The following is a 6,663-nucleotide window of genomic DNA, read 5'->3' on the forward strand; positions in this document are numbered from 1 at the left end:
CTCACGCGCATGCACGTGCGCTTTGCTCTGATTGGCTGAAACAGAAATCTTAATATCTTTTTTGTTTTATGATGAAATGCTTTGAAACTTATATCATAGACATGTATTAGGATGTACTACAATATGATATATAAAATTTTTCACGAAATCACGCGCATGCACGTGCGCTGCAATCTGATTGGCTGAAACTTTAAATGACTATAACTCCCTTGGTTTTCAACCAAACAGCATTTGATTTAGAACATAGATAGACATAAAGAACTCCTACAAGATGGTATGGTCACCATTCACATGCATGCACGTGCGTGCACGTGCGCTTTGCTCTGATTGGCTGAAACAAAAATCCCAATATCTTTTCTGTTTTTTTACAAAATGCTTTGAAATTTAAAACATAGGCATACTTTAAGATGTCCTACAATATGATATATAATAATTGTCATGGAAACATGCGCATGCACGTGCGCTGCAATCTGATTGGCTGAAACTTTAAATGGCTATATCTCCTTTGTTTTTTGACGAAATGCTTTGAAATTTAAAACATAGTCCTTCATTAGGATATCCTACAATGCGATATAGAAAAAAAATTAATGAAATCACGCGCATGCACGTGTGCTGCAATCTGATTGGCTGAACGTTTAAAAGGCTATAACTCCCTTGTTTTTCAACCAAATAGGATGGGATTTAGAACATTGATAAATATAAGAGACTCCTACAAGAAGGTATGGTCATCATGCACGTGCACGCACGTGCGTGCATTTGGAACGAGTGAAATTAAAAATACACTTGAATGAGTAATTTTTAATACTTTTGGACTGAATGCTTTAAAATATAGTATATTAAAATATATAGATAGTGTAGACAAGATGATATGGTCATAACGCACATACATTCACATGCACACGGGTGCAATGCTAAAATTTGAATATAATTGATATTCTTTTGTTAAAGTCAAAAATGCACAGAATTTGTCTTATTTACTAAAGCTTACAGAAAATATATGGCACCAAAAGGGAGTTGGGGGAGCGTTTGGGGAACATCTGTAACGGTTCCCGTTACAATTAGCACTAGTTATTAAGGTCTTCCGTCTTCAGCGGAAGACCTTATTGTTTTTCTTCGGTTTCTTTTTCACTTTTATTATTATTTTTTTTTTCTTACCGATTTTGTGCACGCGTTTTCTCGAAAACGGCTCAACAAAATCTTATGAAACTTTCAGGACGTATGGAACATCACTTGAACCTTATGCGTTTTTTTCCGTTTTGATGACGTCACTTCCGGTCTAGAGATATCTTCGATTTTCTGATTTTCAAGGGTCATTTTGTCCACAATTTTCCCGAAAAACGGCTCTAGATAGAAACTTCAAACTTTGAGGCTAGGTAGAGCTATGTCTGGAGAGGTGCATCAGGTATATCAAATTTACCGGAAGTGACGCTCATCGGCGCTCGCTATGGCCCGAAAATAGACCTATCACAAATTTCAAAATTTCTCACACCTTTTCTTCGATATATTTTTACCTGAAAATATTTTGTGAAAACGTATAGAACAAAAGAAGTGCAGAATATAAAGATCTTTCAAATGATATCTCGAAAAAAGGGCTGGCCCCTAAATTTAAGGGCCTAGAGGGGCCAACAGTTTTTTCTTTAAATCTCAAAACGTATTGAGAATTTGTAATACGTCAAAGAAGCAAAGTTGTTCAAAATGACAAGCTTAATCTACTGAAGTCGTCAAAAAACGTCCGGCGTCGTCACTTCCGGCCAAACCGGAAGTAGTCGAAAAACGCGTATTTTTGCCGTTCTTGACAAGTTTTTTGGTAACAAATGTCTCTAGAAGCAAAAAAATAATTTTTTCGTCCGTTGTCGTCACTTCCGGTCAAACCGGAAGTAGCAAAAAATTGCTTATTTTTGCATTAATTAACATAGCGTTAAAGGATTCAAACCATTTTTAGGCGTTATTTCTCATTTTTGTTAAAAATTAATGCTACTTCCGGTCAAACAGGACGGAAGACCTACTCGTTGTTTTGCAACGAGCTTTGCTCTAGTTATTATTATTATTCTTTTTTCTTCTTATTTCTTCTCCGGTACTTTTTTGTCCGGAAGTGTTCTCAGAAACTGTTCACCAAACCAAGTTAAAACCTTTTTAGGGTTAATAGGTGTGTTGTGTAGATGTGCCGAACGAAGGTCATTTTGCGCGCATACGCATGCACGTGCGGGCGCGTGAAGTGAGTGAAATGACTGATATATTTAAAATAGCTATAACTTTTACATTTTTTAATGAAATGGTTTGAAACTCATTATATAAAGATATATTTATAGTGTAAATAATGTGACACTGTAAAATTAGCACGGACTCACGCGCATGTACGTGCGCTTCGCTCTGATTGGCTGAAACAAAAAACTCAATATCTTTTCTGTTTTTTAACAAAATGCCATGAAATTTAAAACATAGGCATACTTCAGGATGTACCACAATATGACATATAACAATTATCATGTAAACACGCGCATGCACGTGCGCTGCAATCTGATTGGCTAAAACTTTAAATGGCTATAACTCCCTTGTTTTTCAACCAAACAGAATGGGATTTGGAACATAGATAGATATAATGGACTTCTACAAGAAGGTATGGTCAACATGCACATTCATACGCGTGCGTGTACGTGCACTGCAATCTGATTGGCTGAAACTTTAAATAGCTATAACTCCCTTAGTTTTCAACCAAACAGGATGAGATTTGGAACATAGATAGATATAATGGACTTCTACAAGAAGGTATGATCATCATGCACATCCATACGCGTGCGTGAACGTACGCTGCAATCTGATTGGCTGAAACTTTAATCAGCTAAAACTCCCTTGGTTTTCAACCAAACTGAGTGGGATTTAGAACATAGATAGATGTAATGGACTTCCACAAGTAGGTTTGTCACCATGCTCATGTATGCACGTGCGTGCACGTGGAATGAGTAAAATCAAAAATACACTTGAATGAGCGTATTTTTTAATACTTTTGGATTAAATATTTTAATATTTAGTATATTAAAGTATATAGATTGTGTAGATAAGATGATATGGTCATTACTCACACATTCACATGCGCACGCGTGCAATGCTAAAATTTGAATGAACTTGATACCCTTCTGGGTAAACGTTTTTAAAGTCTCAAATGCAGAAAGTTTGTCTTATTTAATGAAGCTTACAGGGAATATGGCACCAAAAGGGAGATGGGGAGCGTTTGGGGAACATCTGTAACGGTTCCCGTTACAATTAGCACTAGTTTTGGATGCTTTACATCTCAAAAGTAGGAATCACTGGATGAAAAATACAGTTTCCGCATGGCTGAAACTCTACTGAAACTCTGCGGAAACTTAAGGTTCCTAATAGTTTCTGCAAAGTTTCAGTGCGGAAACTTCAAGTTTCATCAAGTTTCCGCAGTGCGGAAACCAAAGGTGTCCACGAATCCAAATAGTTTCCGCAACTGAAACTTGCTGAAACTTGAGGTATACGCAAGGTTTCAGTATGCGTATACGGTTGAAATACATATGGTTTACCAATGGTTTCCGCAACAGAAACTTGCTGAAACTTGAGGTATACGCAAGGTTTCAGTATGTGTATACAGTTGAAATACATATGGTTTACCAATGGTTTCCGCAACAGAAACTTGCTGAAACTTGAGGTATACGCAAGGTTTCAGTATGCGTTTACAATATTGATATACATAGGGTATACTATAGGTTTCCGCAACGGAAACTGTAGTATTGACTACACAATTTTAGCCCTGGTTTTCAACCAAAAGTCATTTTCCCCCTGAATTCTCATATTGGAAAAAACAACAACACACTAACACTAGTTATCAAAGAATATTTAATGTTATTATCAACATTTACATACATCGGTTGAACATTTTTCTCTTGCATCATAAACATTTTTACAGCTAAGTCCGAGCCCTCAAGTCACGACAGGAGGACAGAGAAAATGTCTGCATTTAATGATGTCTCATACATCAGAGATATAATCTTGCGAGAGGAGCTTAGAACTGCATTACTGCAATCAATCAACTAAACCTGAATTCGGTTTATGCAAGTCTAGTATTATTAAGGAAATGTAAAATTACTTGGTATAATAAATGCACAAGTTCACATCATAAGTAGCCAATAAGCACCAAGGTGGATTCCTTTGTTAAAAATTCAGTTTGTAGTCCATCATCAACCAACAGAAAAGTCCTTGAGTGGTTCTCATTCTTTGATGACCCACTTACACTTATCATGCTTATGCTAGTAGTGGCTGCATGTTTTCGGAACTGTGCAACACATCACTGTAGTCTGCATGTATGACCTGTTCCAGTTTCAGTTGACTTTAAAAATATCAATGCTTGAGTATAGAGAGACTTGTTTTCATCATTGGAGAAATGATATCATGTTCAAGTTGGATTGATCTGCTCATCAGTTACTTCAACCTATTGAAAATATATATAAATATAGTTTAACAAAATCCCAATCTAAATAAAACAACATGTTAGATCCTCTCGCATACTCGCTTCACAACATCTAACAACATCCCATAGAAGGTCACGTCAGATGTCAAATACAGAACAACTGTAGACTTATTCGTTCCAATTTATGAAATACAATAATTTTGCAGTTGACCATTTGATTGGTTAATAGAATTTGACCTCTGACGTGACACTCTACAGGATGTTGTTAGATTTAGGCAGTATCTAACATTTAATATTAATTGGATGGACAAAGTCCCTAATGCTGTTCTAGTACAAGCTTTTGTTTGATTAATTTCACATTTTAAGCATTTTTTTTTATCAGAATGATTTAAAATGAAATCTAAAAATTTATCAAGTGTAAAATATCATTAGTTTATTAAAGATGCCTCTTTCAAACACTTGACTAGGGATAATGAAATAAACAAACTTGAATTTATTTAAACATGTTAAATGTACCTGAATATGTATGTATAGATTTGTTCCTGATTTTCAGAATAAATTAAGGAATTTTCTTTCATTCTACTTGTTCATCAAAATATTTTTTTTTATTTGAATAACAACTAGAGGCCCATAGACCTAATAGGTATCATGTAACAACTTTCACTCAATTGAATTTGGTTCGTGTTTTAAACAAAAAGCCATGAAATTCCAAATTTTGAAAGACGCACCATTGTTTATCATAATTATACACTTAACATGCTTACTCTGGTTACTCAGAAACCAAAGGTGGATCAGAGTAATAAAGATAAAATGCTATTCCATTTTAAAACCACCAGTTGTGTACCCCACCCCACAGGAACCACTAACCCTGGGGCCACAGATTTCAAAATTTTCTAAATGTTATTTTAAGTTTTATTTCATCATAAATGGTTGATTAATTCCAAAGAGCTATATGGACCAATCCTAGTACTAAAACCCCTGACCTTGGGACTATGAATTTCATAATTATGGTAGATGACTCAGTGCTCATTTCAATCATGCCAACAGTTTGACTGCTTGATGTCCAGGAGTAAAAAAGAAGGGGGGGGGTATCATAAAATTTGCAAATTTTGTTCCCCTTCACCCGTAGATGCTTTGTACCAAAATTGGTTGAAATTGGTTGAGCGGTTGCAAGGAAGAAGCTGAAAATGTTCAAATGTCAACACACGACAGACAAAAACAGATAGTAATAGGTCACCTGAGTTTACTAAGGTGACCTAAAAATAGGCCTGCTTATAAATACTTATTTTAAATAAATCAGAGAATTTTAGTAGTTAGCTTGCAAAATGAGACTTTCTAAGAAAATGTTAACATCTGTTAATTTGATGGAAATGCCGAACATATAAAGATATTATATAAAGCTTAAAAAGTAGAGGAAAGCAGCTTACACCCCCCCCCCCCTCCCCCACAACACACACTGACAACCACTGACTATTATAAATAGAGAGCTTTAAATTATACAGTGAGATTAAGAAAATAAAAACATAAACTTTGTGCTTTAGTCCTTAATTTCCTAAAATAGAGTTACATAAGTTCTTACTACTAAAACATACTTTTTAACAGAAGTATTCTTCATCCTCTCTTAGTTTTCAGATGATTTGTTCCACGGATATCTGAAATTAAAATAGATCAAGTTAGTACAGTACCGTACAGTAATAACTTTTTTGTTTTTAGCATGAGCTCAGAAAAGTCCCAAAAACTACTTGCATGCCCATTTCCTTGCACCTGACATGCAGTGAAAATTCTATTGGACACATGACAAAGAAAAAAAATGATTGGAAATTGTATCATTTTAAAATGGACACAGTCACACTCTGGTCTAATTCTAAGTGGCAGTCCTATCAGGCTATCACAATCTCAATTTACAAGATTTTGAAAAGCAATTATATCTGAGAGTGAGAAAAATTAAATAAGTTATAATTTTCCATAAAAGCAAGACTACATCTAAATTATGTTTGTTTAAGATATGTATGTAGCCAGTGGTAGAACATCAGAACTAACAATCTGGTTCAGGTTCAATATTATATTTATTAATGTTGAAATAAGACGTCAAAAACCTGAAATATTACAATTACACACAACATATAGACGACACATAGACAGACATTTAGACAGATAATTAAAACATAATAGACTTTACTTTAGAATAGATTCTTACCGGGACACACACAGGAATTACAAATATTACTATCTGT

At 34.9% G+C, this 6,663-nt stretch overlaps 1 long non-coding RNA gene across 1 annotated transcript; it reads right to left on the minus strand.

Annotated features, from left to right (window-relative positions):
- Nucleotides 1-3,840: 3,840 nt before the first annotated feature.
- Nucleotides 3,841-6,409, minus strand: LOC134270871 (uncharacterized). The gene is made up of 2 exons (XR_009992905.1): nt 6,022-6,409; nt 3,841-4,450 (listed from the first exon to the last, which is right to left on the minus strand). It is a non-coding gene; the product is annotated as an uncharacterized LOC134270871 (long non-coding RNA).
- Between the last annotated feature and the right edge of the window lie 254 nt (nt 6,410-6,663).

The sequence above is a fragment of the Saccostrea cucullata genome, unplaced genomic scaffold, assembly GCF_032062105.1.
Source record: "Saccostrea cucullata isolate Sc308-1 unplaced genomic scaffold, CSIRO_AGI_Scuc_v1 ctg9062, whole genome shotgun sequence".
NCBI lineage: Eukaryota > Metazoa > Mollusca > Bivalvia > Ostreida > Ostreidae > Saccostrea > Saccostrea cuccullata.